This window comes from Rhamphochromis longiceps, linkage group LG5 (assembly GCF_057381845.1).
Source record: "Rhamphochromis longiceps isolate RC_006_pf linkage group LG5, R_longiceps_female_GT1.1, whole genome shotgun sequence".
In the NCBI taxonomy this organism is placed as follows: domain Eukaryota; kingdom Metazoa; phylum Chordata; class Actinopteri; order Cichliformes; family Cichlidae; genus Rhamphochromis; species Rhamphochromis longiceps.
In genome coordinates, this window is record NC_140561.1 from 40,796,307 (window position 1) to 40,815,731 (window position 19,425).

A 19,425-nucleotide genomic window follows, 5' to 3' on the forward strand; every position below is an offset into this window, starting at 1 on the left:
GACCTGGGAGGTGTGGACTGTAGAGAAGAGGAAAGAAAGTTGGTAGATACAAGACAGAATATATGTGTTTGAATGAGTCATGCAAGGAGTAGATTTAATGAAGATTGATTAGTTTAAATACCCACGGTCAAGAAAATATGTGAAGAAGGGAGTGCAGGCAGGGTGGAGCGGGTGGAGACGAGTGTCAGGGGTGGTTTGGGACAGAAGGAGAGCAGCAAGGTTTAAAGATGGTGGTGAGAGCTGCTGTGGTGGCTGGGAGAGGGTGGAGGCCGAGCTGAAGATGTTCAGATGTTCACTGAGCAGCTTGGATCAGAAATGAGTCCATCAGAGGGACAGAGAGGAGAGGCTGAGAGGGTTTGGACATGTGCAGAGGAGGGAGGGTGGATGTGATGGACAAAGGATGATGAAGATGGAGCTGCCAGGCAGGAGGAGAAGAGCTCAGAGAAGATTCATGGGTGTAGTGAAGGAGGACATGCAGAGGGCTGGTGTGACTGAGTAAAAACACACGAAAGATGGAAAGCTTGGCTTAAGATAAGATGACATAACATAAGATAAGCTTTATTAGTCCCACGCGTGGGAAATTTGTTTTGTTACAGCAGTGGACAGTTCGAAGTTACATGGAAAATTAGAAAAACACTGGAATAAGTTATCAATAGATAATGTACACAACTGTACACAATAGAACAAAATAAAATACTTTATACAATCAAATAAAATCAGAGCACAAATGCTTTATACAATTGAGTATAAAACAACGATGCCAGAAAAGAGTATTTTAGTATATTTATATACCACGCACACACACGCACACACACACACACACACACACACGCACACGCACGCACGCACACACACGCACGCACACGCACACACACGCACGCACACACACACCAATCAAGAATGCAAAGCTACTAAAGGGAGAAAGTAAAGCTGGCAGTACAAAGACGACACTGTTTTGCTTCCCTGCACTTGTTCCTCTGTTTGCATGTTAGATTTCCTCCAGCACGTCAAACCCTTCTGTCCCTTCTGTGGGGCGATCGTGGCTCAAGAGTTGGGAGTTCGTCTTGTAATCGGAAGGTTGCCGGTTCGAGCCTCGGCTCCGACAGTCTCGGTCGTTGTGTGCTTGGGCAACGACCCGTTGCCTACTGGTGGTGGTCAGAGGGCCAGGTGGCGCCAGTGTCCGGCAGCCTTGCCTCCGCCCCAGGGTGGCTGTGGCTACCCTAAAGTGCTTTCCTTAGGGACTAGTAAAGCGCTATACAAATTCTGGTGAACAAACCTTCAGGTGTGGAAACTCATCACCAGCCGTGATCCTCCACACGGGTGGGTGGCTTTGTAGGAGAAGTCCACAGCCGCCCTTTAAGCAAGTTTGAAGCCACAGAGCACACAGTGTACGACCTGTCTGAACACGCCCGAGAAGATGACCTTGAATATGAGATCATCCAAATGTAATGAGTTAATTGTGCATTTTCTCTTCAGATGCCCACAGCTGGAGCGTTTTGATGACACCTCTTATTTCTGTGAGTCACTCTGTGACAGAGCTGTGCTTTCAAAAACCAACAAATCTCCCCTTTACTTCTCCAACGTTCACCTTTATTTACTGCAATGCAGCTCCGGCAAAGATGTCAGAATAGTGATGGTGTCTGGCCCGTGATGATGAGAAACAAGAAAGAAAGCAGCCGTTTTATCCCACAACACCCGCTGCTGTCAGACTCCTGCTGCAGAGCCCAGAACCTCAGTCTGAAGCTGTCTGATCTATTTCTGACTCCTTGTTCTACTTCATAATGTTTGTGTCTGAATTCACGAATATGCTGCGTTACACTTTTTGTGATGCAGGTTGTGCGTGAACATTATCAAATTTCTGTTCTTCAACCAGGGAGACGAACCCTCCTGCAATAAAGCTACATCTGAAACCCTCACACACCTCTGCTGCCACCTCCACCTGTGTGAAAGAAAGCAAAGAACAGAGCAAAGCCAATGCTCACCCTTTAAAAACAGGTTAGGTTAAAGAAGAGAGCACAATTTTGGGGGCTTTTCTGAGGTAGAAGGCCACTAAAGTTTGCAGCACAGACAATACACAGGAGACTTGGTGGGCATCGACATCAAAGCTCATGTCCTGGATTCCAGATAAAAGCCTGGAAATACTTGGATGGTAAAATAAAGTTTAAAGCACCCAAACACAGAGCTTTGCTCGTCCAAGGAAGCTTTGTGTTGGGAAAAAAAGAAACAAATCGATGCGAGTGTGTTTACCCCACAAGATCCTACAGCGTCACGCTTCTGAAAGATGAATTTCTTTAAGTGGAGTCGAGATAAAAACGATAAAGCGTTTCCTCAAGAAACCCCTGCAGTGCAAGCAACGTCATTAAAAGCTCCGACACAGAGCCTCCAAGTTCAGCTCCGCTCTTTGTTTCTGTACGTTTATGACACTCGCAGCAGGTAACGGCCTCAAACGCACATTTCTGCACGTGAAGAAGTCATAAGAAAAATGTGACAATCGAGTCACCTCAGCTTCATGAAAACTAAAAGAATCCATAAAATGAGGAAATGCAAATAAAAAGGTTTGTGTGTGAAAAGTGACGCACGAGAACAACATGTTTCAGTACAACAAGGTTTCATATCGAGCTGTCAATGCACACGACAACATTCTCCTTCTGTTAGAGCGAGACACAAACTTTAGTCCTGAAAGAAATATCTGATTCTTCGGTTCTTGAATGCGTCACTAAATCCACCAGAGAGACTCAAACTTTGTCTTTCTGCTGTTTAATATTACACAGGTGGTCCACGGCAGGTCTTAAGAGACTTTAAAAGAAATTGTCTGAGCACAAAGCTCCGGACATCTTTTCAAAGTGAAAAAGAAAATATTGGAGTGAAAGACATCTGCAGGGTGAGATGTTAATGAAAGGAATCCCTCTATCTTTCAGCCTGATGTCCAACACTGCAGATATGCTTTTGGTGACCCCCCCAGACCGCTCTCACCCACTGGGACACAAACACAGGACTTTAGCAGTGGCTCCTTTGATTCCTGTGAGTCTCACCGTGGTTGTGACGGTCGGGCTCGTTGCGTTTCAGACGGGCGGCTGGATTGGCCGAGTCGACGCGGGCTCTCAGTCGTGTTCTGTGAGCTGCTCCTCAGCAGATTAACCTGGTAGGTGCTGTGTGTCAAAGCAACGTGTCCGAATGTTGAGTATCAACGAGTGTAGAGATCTTATCCTCTTCACCTTTCAGTGGAATGGAAAGAGTACGCCCCGAGGCGGGTCAACATTTTCCATTATTTACCAGATTTCTGGTTCATCTGTTTAATTTCACACAGTTCCTCAGTTATTCTGGATGTAACCTGCTAACCTCACTGTCCCCTCAGAGTCCACCTCACGCTCAGTCCTGTTACTGTGACTGAATTCAGATCATGAGGTTGGATTCACTCAGCAGCAGCTCCTCTGACACACACGGTGCTGACATGCGTGTGCTGCGGAGGGAACATCTCGTTACAGCACACGCAGCTCGAGCGTTTGCTGCCCTCGTCGTCTGTCGTCTCAGAGCTCTCTTTCCCCCTCAGGACTTTTGTGGATTTAATCAGAAAAAAATTAAGCGATCAGTGTTTCCCGTGGATTCTCCCGGGCCGTGGATTTCATGGAAAACAGCGAGCGGCCCTGACATTTTACGCACTCGCACATCCAGCGATTCAACTACCTCCCTGTTCGTTCACGTGTTCGCACACAAAGCAGGCCGGGTTAATTTGTTTACGCATCCCAGAAGCCACGTGGTCAGCCTCGGGCCACGGCTGCCCTGCACGATCCATATCTGCACCTTTGATGATCACAGAGTCTTCTCTCCGATTGGTTCCACGCACGCAGCGAGGTAACAAACGCACATGAAATCAACTCTCTGCAATTAGAAATACACAAACAGACACGCTGCATCAGCCAGCTTTAGGCCCGAGAGCTCGCCGTCACCTTTCAACTCCATCGCAACAGCATAAATTAGCATGATCCCCAGAAACGTGCATGTCTGTGACTGTGTCCGCACAGTCTAATCACTGCGACTAAAACATACACGCTGTGGCTGCAACCCTTACACACCATCCTCATCACAACAGCCACTGGTGCATTCCTCGATGCTAACAACAACAGGCCACAGGCAGTGGACGCTTTGCCCCCCCCTCGCTCTCTCTCACTCTGTTTGTCTGCCCTATAAATAGCCCATTACTTTGAAATGCAAGTATGCTTCCTAAAATCTCCACCCCTCTCGCTCCGAGCGCACTCCCTGGGACGCGCACACAGGCGACGCTCACCCATCTACAGCAGAGTCCAGATTAAACTCCTTTTAAAGCTCAGCGAGGTCGGAGCGGCAGCATCACTGGGCCGTTTGATGTGGCTGGTTGATATGCAGCCGGCAGTGTTTGGCTGACTGAGTGACTGAGTGGGAGCACGCCGTGCACCGAGAGCGAGGCCGCTTTAACTCGAGTGCGCTGTACAGACGGGAAGAACAGCCAGACGAAATCTGTCAAACTGCATCTTCTGTCACGTTCGGCTAAAAGCTGCAGCTTAACGCTAAACATCATCAAGTTATTACGAGGCTCCTCATAATTAGTTTTGTTTTAAAACAATAAGCCACATTCTCCGGCTCCAGCTTTGCTCTTCACTCGTTCTCTGCTGAGTTCTGAACTGACGGTCGTACAGACATGACTGAACACTTGGACTCTGACGGCATTGCAGTGCTGCATTACACGCCGAGTCTAAGAAATGAGATGAGCTGACACTAATTCATATGAGGTGACACGATCAGAGGCAAAGCTGCTTTGGCAAGAGTTAAAAATATTCCAGCTCGCTTTGTGTGAATCCTGAAAACCCATCAGCTGAGATTCTCCTGACACCACCAACCAGAGATGAACGACTAGCTCGCCGACTCCGATTGAGGGCAGCTGGGTCAGCGGCGCCGCTATGCAGGGACCAGGAAAACTAAATGTGAGAGATTGTTGGACTTCATGGGAAATTCTTAAAGTATTCCAACTATCAGCTACACTCATCCTCATCCAGCTGGTTGGTTTCCAACAACGCCATGTAAGCTCTCCCTCACATTAGAGGTGAACACAAAAATAGGTTTAGCATCCAGCGTCGATTAATGCTAACACACGCAGGTGGCTCGGTGTTCTTACAGAGTGTACAGGTAGGGCTGGATCAGGTGACCCTGAATCCTCCCTCAGTTATGCTGACATCACGCTCCAAAGCCCTATAGGTGTAGGCTGCCGGGGGTTCCCATGATGCACTGGGTGTTTCTTCTTCACTCACTATGTGTTAACAGTAGGGCTGCCACGATTAGTTGACTAGTCACGATTACGTCGACTATCAAAAGCGTCGACGTGTCGTTTGAAGCTTTGTAAGATCCCAAAAGACGCAGGAATAAGTAGCAGGATTTAAGAGTGTAATAACGGACTGAAACAGAAGATGGCAGCACTGCATGTACAAGGATGCCAGCTGTTAAACCCCGTAGAAGAAGAAGCTGTGTCCCAGAATTCATAGCTCAGCACAGCTCAGTTTCCAACAATGGCGGCAGCTAGTTAGTTTTAATATTACTCTTATTAATCTTTCTGGGTCACAAAATAAACTTTTAACACACATTTTAGGCGAGAATGTAGCTGTGTAAACCTCAAATATCTGCTCAGTTTATCAAGACACCGCATATTTTCAAAAGCACTCCGACGTTTTCGGAGACGAGGCTGCTGAGGGATTCCCATGATGCACTGGGTGTTTCTTCTTCACTCACTATGTGTTAACAGACCTCTCTGCACTGAATCATATCTGTTATTAACCTCTGTCTCTCTTCCACAGCATGTCTTTATCCTGTCTTCCTTCTCTCACCCCAACCAATCACAGCAGATGGCCCCGCCCCTCGCTGAGCCTGGTTTTGCCAGAGGTTTCTTCCTGTTAAAAGGGAGTTTTTCCTTCCCACTGTCACCAAAGTGCTTGATCATAGGGGGTCATTGCAGCATAACTAAGGGAGGATTCAGGATCACCTGGTCCAGCCCTAACTATATGCTTTAGCAAAAAGGAAAGTTTGAAGCCTAATCTTGAAAGTAGAGATAGTGTCTGTCTCCCGAATCCAAACTGGAAGCTGGTTCCACAGAAGAGGGGCCTGAAAACTGAAGGCTCTGCCTCCCATTCTACTTTTAAATACTCTAGGAACAACAAGTAGGCCTGCAGAGCGAGAGCCAAGTGCTCTAATAGGGTGATATGGTACTACAAGGTCATTAAGATAAGATGGGGCCTGATTATTTAAGACCTTGTATGTGAGGAGCAGGATTTTGAATTCAATTCTGGATTTAACAGGAAGCCAAAACAGGAGAAATCTGCTCTCTCTTTCTAGTCCCTGTCAGGACTCTTGCTGCAGCATTTTGGATTAGTTGAAGGCTTTTCAGGGAGTTTTTTGGACATCCTGATAATAATGAATTACAGTCGTCCAGCCTGGAAGTAATAAATGCATGAACTAGTTTTTCAGCGTCACTCTGAGACAGGATATTTCTAACTTTAGAGATGTTGCACAAATGGAAGAAAGCAGTCTTACATATTTGTTTAATATGTGCGTTGAAGGACATGTCCTGGTCAAAAATGACTCCAAGGTTCCTCACAGTGTTACTGGAGGCCAAGGTAATGCCATCCAGAGTAAGAATCTGGTTAGATACCATATTTCTAAGATTTTCAGGGCCGAGTACAATAACCTCAGTTTGATCTGAATTAAGAAGCAGAAAGTTAGCGGCCATCCAGGTCTTTATGTCTTTAAGACATTCCTGCAGTTTAACTCATTGGTGTGTGTTATCTGGCTTCATGGACAGATAGAGCTGGGTGTCATCTGCATAGCAGTGTAAATGTATGCTATGTCTTCTAATGATGCTGCCTAAGGGAAGCATGTATAATGTAAACAGAATTGGTCCTAGCACTGAACCCTGTGGAACTCCATAATTAACCTCAGTGTGTGAAGAGGACTCTCCATTTACATGCACAAACTGGAGTCTATTAAATAGATATGATACAAACCACTGCAGTGCAGTACCTGTAATACCTACACAGCATGTTCTAATCGCTCTAATAGGATATTATGGTCGACAGTATCGAACGCTGCACTGAGGTCTAGCAGGACAAGCACAGAGATGAGTCCACTGTCAGAGGCCATAAGAAGATCATTTGTAACCTTCACTAAAGCTGTTTCTGTGCTGTGATGAGCTCTGAAACCTGACTGAAACTCTTCAAATAAGCCTCTGCAGATGATCTGTTAGCTGTTTGACAACTACTCTTTCAAGGATGTTTGATATAAAGGAAGGTTGGAGATTGGCCTATAATTAGCTACGACTGCTGGGTCTAGAGATGCTTTTTGAGTAAAGGTTTAACTACAGCCAGCTTGAAGGCCTGTGGTACATAGCCGATTATTAGAGATAGGTTGATCATATTTAAGATCGAAGCATTAATTAATGGCAGGACTTCTTTGAGCAGTTTTGTAGGAATGGGGTCTAAAAGACACGTTGATGGTTTGGAGGAAGTAATTATTGAAGTTAACTCAGAAAGATCAATTGGAGAAAAAGAGTCTAACTTAACATCAATGGTACTAAGAGTAGCTGTAGATAATATTACATCTGTGGGATGATTACTGGTCATTTTTTCTCTAATGATAAAAATTTTATTTGTGAAGAAGTTCATGAAGTCATTACTAGTTAACGTTAAAGGGATGGTTGGCTCAAAAGAGCTCTGACTGTTTCTCAGCCTGGCTACAGTGCTGAAGAGAAACCTGTGGTTGTTCTTATTTTCTTCAATCAGTGATGAATAGTAAGATGTTCTGGCTTTGCGGAGGGCTTTCTTATAAAGCAGCAAACTATTTCTCCAGGCTAAATGATGATCCTCTAAATTTGTGACACGCTATTTCCTCTCCAGCTTACGAGTCATCTGCTTTAGGGTACGTGTTTGAGAATTATACCACGGAGTCAGGTACTTCTGATTAGAGACCTTAGTTTTCACAGGAGCTACAGTATCCAGAGTCGTACGTAGTGAGGAGGTGAAATTATTAACAAGATAATCGACCTCTGTTGGGGTAGCGTTCAGATAGCTGCTCTGCTCTGTGTTGGTACAGGGCATTGAAGATGATAACAGTGGGTGGATTACATTCTTAAACATAGTTACAGCGCTTTCAGAAAGACATCTACTGTGATAAAGTCTACTCTCCACCGCTGTGTAATCAATTATTGTAAATGTAAATGTTATCAGGAAATGATCAGACAGGAGAGGGTTTTCAGGAAACACTGTTAAATGTTCAGTTTCTATGCCATATGTTAAAACAAGATCTAGAGTGTGATTAAAGTGGTGGGTGGGTTCTTTTACATTTTGAGAGAAGCCAATTGAGTCTAATAACAGATTAAATGCCATGTTGAGGCTGTCATTTTTAGCATCTACATGGATGTTAAAATCACCCACAATAATTATTTTATCTGAGCTCAGAACTAAATCAGATATAAAGTCTGAGAAATCAGACAGAAACTCTGTGTAAGGCCCAGGTGGACGATAGATGATAACAAGTAAGACTGGTTTCTGAGTTTCACAGCTGGGGTGGACGAGGCTAAGCATCAGGCTTTCAAATGAATTAAAAGTCTGTCTTGGTCTTTCATTAATTAATAGGCTGGTGTGAAAAATTGCTGCCACACCGCCCCCTCGGCCTGTGCTTCGAGGTTTCTGGTAGTTAGAATGACTCGGGGGTGTTGATTCATTTAAACTAACATAATCATCCTGCTGCAACCAGGTTTCTGTAAGGCAGAGTAAATCAATTTGTTGATCAATTATTAAGTCATGTACTAACAGAGACTTGGAGGAGAGAGACCTAATATTTAATAATCCACATTTCACTGTTTGTTGTTGTTCTCCTGGCTGAAGTTTGGTCCTTTTACAGCATCCTGCCATGCGATTACATTTGTTCCTGACCACCGAGAACACTCACGTTAACTTTTATCCAGTGGAAAAAAAGTTAGCTTGTTTATATTATGCTAACATAGCTGTGTCGCTAGCGGTCACGTAGCACATCATTATATACCAGCTAGCCCAACTTCAGTAACCCTACAAACGTCACTGCTGTTTAGCTTTGTCTTCATTTATGTTGGAAGTGATAGCAGAGCTGTACGTTTGAATTTGTTTCCAAAACCCCGCAGTCAGGACATGCTATATTGTATTTAGATAGAAGCTAGCGAGCTAACTCCCTGCTAACTTCTAACTCCGTTAAATGTCATAAATTCCGTTTTCATGGATGCCTGGATGTTAAACTCAATTGTTACACCTGGTAGAGCAGAACGCTGATCATTTTATTAAAGATGAAAGACTTTAGACAGTTTTTCAACTCTCAGTAATGCCACAGTGATCGTTTGATATATGGACCTGCAGCAGAGTTTAGACCCAGACACGGCTAGTGACGTCAGACTGAACGACTGGATATAAAATATATGTTGTTGTGATTTATCAATAAAACTGAATTGTGTTCAGACTGAGAGTAAAATTCAATTCTGGCCCACATTTCGGTTGTGTTTACGTCACACAGCTAACGTCCAAAACGTTCATTTTTCTGTGTTTTTAGGTTGTGTAAAATTGAAAGCTTCTAGATAAACATGAAAAGAAAATCATTTAGTATTAATTTATCGATATTTATTTATTTTCTGTCTCCTTTCAATGAATTATTGTCGTTTCGTGATGATGCACATGAATAAATGTGCAGCATGTTCATAAATAGTTAAAATTCTGATAAAGAGTTCAGTATGTTTACAAGAAATCGTTGATTGATCACAAAGCACAGGGTGACATCACCACAGGCTACAGAGGGAGGAGCTGCAAAGATCTGACCCGGTCACGTCCACAGCCGAGAGGCTCACGGGACCAAGTTTCAGGGCCAAAGATAATAAATAAATCATGGAGAATCATCGTTGTGTGGCTGATGGTGGATCCTCATCTCTGGTTTTTTCATGATGCATCAGGGTTTTGAACATTTCACAGTTGCAAAGCTTCCAACGCAACACGCCAACAACCAGCAGGTCTGCTTCGTTTCTCCAGAGCTCAAAGTCCTCCCATTCTCTGGGCTCATGTTGGGATTATTTTGGTTAAATAAAAAAAAAAAAAAACCAACAACTTTAAAAAAAAAATAATAATAATAATAATAACAACATATTCACGAGTTCAGGCACAGAGAGCACGTAAGCTCGACACAGAGTCACCACGCAGCCGTCACGGTCACCATCAGTAAGCAGACATCCCCACACCGTTAGTTCCACAAAAACAAAACGTGCGTCCCGGGATCTGCAGGAGAACCCCACCACAACCACCCGAGCTCGGCTTCACGGTTGATCCACGGTCACGCCAGCAGCAGCCAATGGAAAACTGCATTTCCCGTTCAAGGTGGTGATGTCATCACCTGGAGCCTGACTGAGATCATTTAAAATCTCGATGCAAACGTCTCACATTTTACTGCCTCATTTAGAGTTTAGTTGCGTTTGTATGCATTTTAAAAGGGTCCGTTCGTTCTTTGTAGATGAATAAATACTGTGGTGCGTTAGTGATGCTCATATTTAAATATTCAAATAAAGATGTTTATAAAAAGCCTCTTTGGTGTTACTTTAGAGAGTCGATGATGAAAACAATTTTAAACATTTAAATGGAATAATTTACTCTGAGTGGTTTTCTTACATGTTTAATTTGAATCCAAAGATTTTTTGGTTTTTTTCCAAAGAAAAGAAAAAAGATCTCAGACTTTTGTTGAAATGAATGCGCGCTGCGACACCCACAGTGCTGTGCATAAAAATGAACATCTAATCAAAGGATTTTTGGACTAATAGAGGCGTTTGTAGTATCCGTAAGACACGTGTCTTGTTGATTTGTTGTGCACATATCATTTAAAACACAAACTCAATCACATGACGCGAGATTTCAAAGCCAGATTTCTGAAAGCGCCGCCAGCTGTTGTCCTTCGTTACGTCCGACGCGCTGCACTAGTTTGTCGGCGCATCAGAGCCGATCTGACAACTTTTTAAGCCGTCTCTGGACCATCTGTGAGTGTGCGATACCACGATCAGCCACGCCAGACTGAAAAGGCATCGCTCGACATCCTCGACTAATCCAGCAGAAAGCAGCAGTGAAGATAAAGCAGGCAGAAGACTGATGTTCTCACCGGAAACTGGCCTCGTATTCTGTAAATGTGAGGCCCGCAGACGGACACGAGTTCACTGCGCTGCTGTCACATCGCACAATAAAGCGGCTTTTAAAGAGCTCAATAAAAGCTATTTGTAAAGACAAAAATAGACAGTTACTTCTGCTGACAGCAAAGAAATGGCTGCAAACCGCTGCGAAGCAGGCCTGGAGAAAAGCCCACAACAGCAGGCTGTCAGCGCTCAGCATCGGTCACAATATTCAACGTTTTATCCTGAAAAATCCTTAATAATATTTAGATTCATGTAATATTTTTACCCATGCCCATGTTTGTTACGTGTCTGTTATTGTAACAGCCTGATGGGTCAGAGGTGATGCAGGATCAGTCTGCTAGTTTGCATCAATTTCCAGAAAAGAAACCTGAAGTCAGATTTACATTTTGTAATTTTTTTTCTTGGAGTCCAAAAGTTCCCAAAAGTATTTTTATTATCCTACATCAGAAAATTAAGCCACAGGGTTTTGGGGAATGCCGGAGCTGCAGATGGGCCTCTGAACGCCCGCGAACAAACTCAAAACTAAACGAAACAAAAGAGAATCCAAATATGAGGAACACAGATGAGACGTGTGCGGGATGAAAACGCCAGAGTCTCAGAAAGAAAAGTATATCTTTACATGCTTGTAGAATATAGATTTTGCCTGTAATATCTCATTGCCTGCGTCTTACTGCGTATGTTGACACAGTAACTTTGTTTCGATTTTGAACAATACAACATAAATACATCAGGCAGTCACTCGAATTCCAGTGAAACAGCACGCAGCCTGCTTCTTATCGTTTCTACCTACAACTCACGGCCGTAGCTGAGAGAATCGGACTGAGCAGTAAATCAGCAGCTGAGAGGTGAGCCAAACATGTCAGCGCTGTGGATAAAACATTAGGAGCTCTCTCATAAAAAAGTTAAACCATCTACATTTTTCAGAAGTAGGATCTAAAGCCAAGCAAGCTGGTGTTCCTATGGAGGGCTTCCCAACCAATGAAACGTACCGCAGCACCTCAACAGTCTCATCCGAGGCCCAGTGAACAAAAACCAGCCCGTATGAAGGTGAAGGTCACCGTGCTTTGAAAAAGCCTGATCGTTGCTAGGCTAGCAGGTGCTTTCATCCTGTCTTTTAATCAAGTCTTTGAGAGCTAATCAGCACTGGGATGGTTAATGGGCCCAGTTTATCCTGCAGGGGTTTGTGAAGGTCGTGGACTGGGTTCAGTCACAAGAGCAGGGACAACAGTGTTTGTCTGCAAACACTGAGCGTCGCATTAATAAACTGCTTGGTCAGTTTTTGCCGAGCTTTGTTGTGTTTCCTTTTAATATTTCTGTGTAACTCAAACTGTTTGAATCTGCTTGGACTGTCGGTTTGTTGATTCTGAACATTTGAAGCAGTTTCCCAAAACATTTTTTTTTTTTTTTTAAAAAAGGGAGAAAATGTTGCAGCTTCTCAAACGGTAACTTTTATTTATTTATTTTTAACCATCTGGACTGTTTGGGGGAATCTGTTCCACAGTTTTAGAAATATAATGAATATTATTGCTTTATACCTTGACTGTGACCTGCTTCTAAAGTGCTGAGGGGAAAAACATGATCACTTCTCCCTCCTGTGAAGGCGGGAGAGCAGACACTGCAAAAGGTGAATAATCACAGATCGAGCCCACAGATGCTGCCTCCTGTAGAGATGGATATTTGCATATTTCCCACTGAAATACATCCCGGATCACTCTGACTCTTTCTGCGTGAGCTTACTTTCAGCTGAGGATTATAGCTCTCCAGTGAGGACACAACGAGATCAGACCATAGCAATTACTGAGCCACAGGCCCCCATAATGACACTAACACCCACACACTTCTGCACACACACACAGAAGCAGAAGGTAGGATGTGGTTTGAGCGTCTTGTCTCCAAACAAGGCTGCTGATGTAACAACCGAACATCTGTGAGCCTTGGAGCAGAAGCAGCCATATGCCACCCAAAATTCTGGAGGAGATGGTGGGAGTGTAGGTGGGGGTGTAAGTGCTGGTGTAAGTGTCTTCTATTAGAGGGGTCGATATGAGAGTGGGGTCAGTGGAGCCTCCGGGGGCCCACCTCAGATTACTCCTGTGAAGAGCGGCCAATCATTTCTACTCAAATCACAGGCAAAAAATCCTGTATGAGCGCGACCCCGTCACCTCTGCAGGCGTGCACGGCGGCACGCGGACTGTCCAGTGAGTGAAGTAAACACCGGGGGGGGGGCGGATCCAGCGCTGATCGTTCCCAACAAACGGCTCGGATCCAAAGAGCCACCCAGCGCGCGCAAGCAGTGTCTCTCTCTCTCTCTCTCTCTCTCTCACACACACACACACACACACACCGCTCAGTTCTGTGCAAGTTAAAGTCAAACAGCCCGTGCACAACACCAAAGCTCCCACCGGTAACCCACTTCACGCGTTGCGCGTCCACACGAGAGCCCGGCGCTGTCTCGCGTGCGCGTGGCTCAGCAGCACGAAAACATTTTAAAGAAACGCTCAAAGCGAAACAAGATGAGGAAGGAAGGAAAGATTTCTCTTACCGTGCAAACGAGGAGGAAGCGAAGGAGAAATTATAAATCCTTAGTTTGTGCCCGCATTGTCGGACGGAGAAGGAGACGAGGAGGAGGAGCGGGCTGCTGCTGCTGCTGTGAGGAATAATCCGAATGTCAGTGACAATAAACCGGAGAGCAGAGGAAGAGGAGGAGGGGGCGCTACCACGTCCAATTAGAAACAGTGGGATTGATTGTTGCAGGAAATCAGGCAGTTAGTGTTCAGAGAAGTTCCACCCAGTCAGGATGGAAGTGAGTCGCTGAAGACTAAACACTGCCCCCTTTACATTTGATTCATAGAAATAAAGAGATGAGAAGCTAACCGTGAAGATGATCCCAGTGACCAAAGCCGGCCAGAGTTTTCATTCAGGCTCGCGTATGACGCACAGACTTCCTCCACTGTGCTGCTGAAGTCCACTCTGTGATGTGTGGAGCTGAGATTAGTGGGGCTGATTTCCATATTCAAAGCTGCTACACTCAGCATCTGCCTCCAGCTGCTGCCATCTAGCGTCGGTATAAGGTCATTAAACCGGGAGGAGTTACTGCTCTGGGCCCTAGCAGTGAATTCACAGGACATTTAATGCCAGCTACATTTACTGTGACCCTACTGTAAAGAAAATATACACAAACTCTACAATAAATTTACAATAATTACTTGCAACAGACTGTCGACCTGTCCCGGATGTAGCCTGCACCTCGACCTATGGTAGCGGGGATAGGCTCCACCCCCCCGCAGCCCTCATAAGGATAAGCGGAAGAGAAGGGATGGATGGATGCTGTAAAATCCAGTTATAGCAACGTTTTGTAAATGGCGTTAATAGTTTTGTTAATTTCAGTAAAGTTACTGCAAACACTTTTTCCAACAAATGACTGGCATCCACGATGATCCATCCACGGTGCCTCTGTGTTCTCCCTGCGCCTGCATGGGTTGCGTGGCACACTGGCTTCATAGATGTGACGTCTCGGATACACAAGTAACAAGTAAACCTAATTTTAAAGTTTTTTTTCCTTTGTTTTTTAATTAATGCAGTTTTTTATGTCTCATTCATTACTGATTGTTATGGCTCCTGAACCTTTTATTTAGACGAGGGCTTCAAAATAACTGCCTGGAGATGTTTCAGTTATGCAGACAAATTGCAAGACGACTTTTTGACTTCTTTAAAGACCTGCAAACAGCACGTTTACAACAACTAGTAGAAGAAGCATTGTGCTAGATACTGTTATTATTCAAAGGAGCGTGAAAGTGTGCATTACAAACCACATCTAAAAGGTGTGTCACACGTGATGGTCACGTGTGAAGCCTGTGGGTTTGGAGTTATGTGCACATTAAGGTCAGTGCACCAGAACAGGATCAAGAAAGGACCAAAATATAAATCTGATGACTTTTAAAATGGTTTTTTTGTCAAATCAACATCCGAGTGAATCCCAGACAGACAGTGCTCCGTGTGAAATGTGAGTCAGTCAAAGTGGAATATTAAGTAAAATAATATTTTTATTTAAAAACAAAAAAGATTAAAATGCTGCTCAAACTAAATGTGCAGGTGAAAGCAGCCTCTCGCTGTCACATCGGCCCACAGGACTGGTTTTCTTTCTTAGCTGCTGTAATGACAGCGCTAGTTTCCTGAGTGGTGCAGTTCCTCCATTTATCTCTATTTGAGAAACGGGTGCAGAGATGAACCGTGCACATAACCAGAAGCTCTGCATGCAGTCGCACTAACTTCAGGGTCTGAAAGCAAATGAGAAACTTTATTAAAACCACCAGAATATCAAACCAATTCCAAGTGGAAGCCCCGCCCAGCCAGCGAATTCAGACCCAGACCCTTCATGCTGTGAGACAACAGGGCTGACCACTGGAACACAATGTCGCTAGTTTAATTTCCATCCATCCATCCATCCATTCGCTTCCGCTTATCCTTTTCAGGGTCGCGGGGGGCGCTGGAGCCTATCCCAGCTGTCATAGGGCGAGACTAGTTTAATTTGTTAAATCATTTTATGAAGCATCTTTATGAAATAATGGGCCCATTAGAGTCAGAGATGGGGATAAACTGGAGGATGTTCACTGGCATCACAAATGATTGTCTGATGATTCCTGTGTTCATGATGTCAGAAAGCTGAAGTGGCAGCTCGTGGTAAAGCGTCGTTTACATACTTCTGTGTACCTGACAGGTTATTACTGTATGTCTGAATTACAGAGCAGCTCTAAGAGGAAGAATAAAGAGCTCGAGCTCCACAGAGCCTCTGATGGAGGTCACAGATACAGGAACCCACCCACCAACACACTTAGTCCTGTGACAACAAACCATAAAATCTTCAAACAGGGCCGAGAGATGAGCGGCCACCTCCTGAACCCATAACTGATGTTGGAAATTGTCTCATATAAATGTCTTCTTCAAGGGCTTTCAGCAGAACGACTGCATGTCATCAAAGTCTGCACAATCCAACGATACGTTCGAGTCCGCAGCTGAACGGGAATCAGTCCTTCGTCTCTGAGTTTTATTACCCTGTCATCATCTGTCCTTGAAGCCCCCTCCTCCATCTGACCTTATTTCATATTTTCTGAGATCGTCTATCATTCAGCTCCTGTCGGTCACAATTGAGCCTCACAGTAACCACAGTAACCAAACGCTCGGTGTCAGTGTTTGGAATGAGCGGTGATTCATTTATTTAACTCTCCATAACACAACAAGTCTTTTATATTTTGATTAAAAAGAAGTCTTTTATATTTGGATCGTGAATGATAACACGATCAGGTAACGTTTCATCAGCAGCTTTTGTTTTCTGAGCTGATGGATCTCTCCAACTCTTTTCCAGCTATATCTTTCTAAGTTTGGGCTCTACTAGAGCAGCTTTGCATTATTCATATTGGGCAATAATCCTTTAATATCTTATCCAAGCCATGCTGTAGCCCTCAGCTCATCTTCTGTCTGAAAATAGCTATTTTGGCTCCTCCCCTTTTGAGGCTTCTGTGCCTGAGGTGACCGTGGTAAGGCCATCGCCTCTCTATGACATTATATAAAGCCAAGAACAGGCTGAAACCTGAGCGGAGGATGAGACAGGAAATGAGGAATAAGTCCTGTTTATCACACAAATACAGGAACACTTAACACACAGAGTTAGTGCGCACTGATCGTCCCTGCCTCCACCCAGTCAGCACACAGGCTCTGACCGAGTGTGTGCGGCTAGTGTTGAAGCGGCCCTCGAGTGTGTGTGTGTGTGTGTGTTACACCTCACAGCTCACATATGAAGAGCAAAACACAGAAACAAAGGTGGGTGTACTCCACCTCTCCACCCGTGGCCTCAGGTGGGCTCCAGCCACGTTTTCTTGCTGAACTAAATCACAATGATGCTAACCACAATAAAAAAATCATTTTGTTGGTTTTTCAAAGATCATTTAGATTTATTTTACAGGCAGCTGTTCTGATGCCGAGCCAAGTGTATTTACACAAGCTCGACTCCCAGAAACTGCCAAACACAGGTGGTTTAAAAAAAGCTGTTTGGAAAGGAAAGACTGCCCTCTACAGGGAGAAGCTGGCACTGCGGCGTGAAAACCTCTCTGGGCTGAACTGTGGATCATCTTCACTGCTTTGACTCCATGCAGGAGTCTCCCACACCTGCTTGCATGGATGCACACACTCTGAGCTCCCTGCAGCTTCAACTACAAATGTTTTTATTCTGACTAAAAGGACATATTTCCAGTCACCAGCTTCTAAAGAAGCCCCACACTTTTACACATCCCATATTTTCTTCTAAATCTTACATTTGATATCAGATTTCATGTAAGAAATCAGGCCAATGAAGAATGACCTCATGTCCAGAAGTGTTGGACTGAACCCGAGGTCTTTCCTCCGATGCAGTTTCTTGGTGGATTCCCGTCCACTCCCACCCGGGGGAAACCATGCCGTTTGACGTGCAGGGTTATAATGGTACCACGGTCCATCGCCACACTGTTTCCATCTCCACGGTGACAATCAGGCCGCTTAAACATTGTAGTCGAGACTACACTCGTTAACTCATACACTTTGTGTTCCTCAGTTTGTCACTGGGACACCTGAGTGGAGTCTTTCTATTTGAAAGAACATCAACCAGCCAGAGCAGCTATGGTCTCTGCTTGCTTCTCCTCGCTCTGCTTGCCGCTCTCCACCTGCCTGCATCCTGGACCTCGCCTGCCAGCTCAGCAGCCCTTCCTCTCCTTGTTTCTCTGCAAGTAAAAGTAAGAATGTGACCTTTAAAACCTGTGATCATTATCCTCTCCTGTTTGAAAACGGGCCTAACTTCTTCTCCAGGCCAAGGCTCCCTCTCCCCAGTATCACATTTACACAAAACTTGCCACACTATCCATAAAACCTGCACACACTCACAACAAGCTTCTGGATGCGTCTGCAGGACCCTGATCACAGCTTTTATTTAACTTGGGAATGAAGTTTAGAGACACTTAATATTATCCATACAGTGTTATGAACATGACAAACGTCCTGTGTCTTAAAAAGATGAGACAGCAGCTTCTGTGTGACAGCTGATGGGAATATCTGCCTAATTCAGTCAGGGACGTCTCCTCTGGCAGGCTGCTGATCGTGGATTCACCAGGATAAAAAGGTCCTCAAAAGGCCGACAGATAAATGAGCTCAGACCTCCTGTTTTTAATATTAGAGTCTTTATTTTTCTTTTTTAATAATTATTTGTAAGTTGACAATGATTTTCTTTGAAATCAATGCAGACTACATGAGAGGCTGTCAGCAGAATACTCTCGTTTGTTTTGAACTGTTCTATCGAGGGTGATTTTGGTGATTTCTTTCATGTGAATACAAAGATTCGCACAATAAACTGATGTTGAAAATGTGCAAATACATTGAGTCTGAGGCTCAAACGTTTTGGACGGATTCAGTAGGTTAAAGGTCAGTGAAGCTTCTCAGTCATCCAGGTCATCGTAGTCCAAGGAGCTTGGAAAGAAAAGTGTCTGGACTTCTGTAAGTTTCATCCGAGAAGCTTCTTCAGTTCTAGGGTCAAATCATGAAGAGTCCCAGATTTAAGCCCTGTGGGAGTATCCCACCAAGAGGGACAAAGGACCTCCGATGATCCTCTAATCACATGAGCCAAGGTGTGAAAGCGGGCGTGGGTCCCAATCAGCCAGAGTTTCAGGTGAGCTCATTGTGAAACCTGGCCCCACCCTATCATGTGATTTCCTGAGATCAGACGTCCCAGGATGTGAGTGGGCGTTAAGGCGTCTGGGAAGGATCTCAAAGCTGGATTATAGATGGCAGAGAGTTGGTGTCGTAAGCCCCGCCTCTGTTCAAAGATGGTCGCTCACAGTGGACACAGATTCTTCTTTCACTCCTCTTTCAAACCATCTGTCCTCTCTGTCCAAAATGTGAACATTGGCATCCTCGAAAGAGTGACCTTTGACCTTTAGATGCAGATGGACAGCTGAGTCTTGTCTTTGGGATGAACCAGTTTGTGTCTGACCGTGTTGCTGGGTCTGAAGTACACCGGGATGTTGTGCTTGGAGAAAACTCACCTCAGTTTCTCTGATACACCGGCTACATAGGGGATGACAGTGTTGTTGTGTTTGTCTTTCTGATCCTCCCTCGCTGGTGTCTGATCTTCTTTTCTGTGCCTCTTTGCTGACTTGATGAAAGCCCCCAAGTTACTCCCACAGAGCTTAAATCTGGGACTC

General features: G+C 44.6%; 1 protein-coding gene across 4 annotated transcripts in view; it reads right to left on the reverse strand.

Annotated features, from left to right (window-relative positions):
- pcbp4 (poly(rC) binding protein 4) overlaps positions 1-14,271 on the reverse strand; it is a 204,873-nt gene extending 190,602 nt beyond the window's left edge. For 2 of the 4 annotated variants that reach the window (XM_085407698.1, XM_085407700.1), the window contains exon 1: positions 13,746-14,028. The gene's annotated coding sequence lies outside the window, so the exon portion shown is untranslated. Of the gene's footprint in view, positions 1-13,745; positions 14,031-14,077 lie in introns of those variants that run through there. The other 2 variants (XM_085407699.1, XM_085407701.1) reach the window with 2 other exon arrangements.
- Between the last annotated feature and the right edge of the window lie 5,154 nt (positions 14,272-19,425).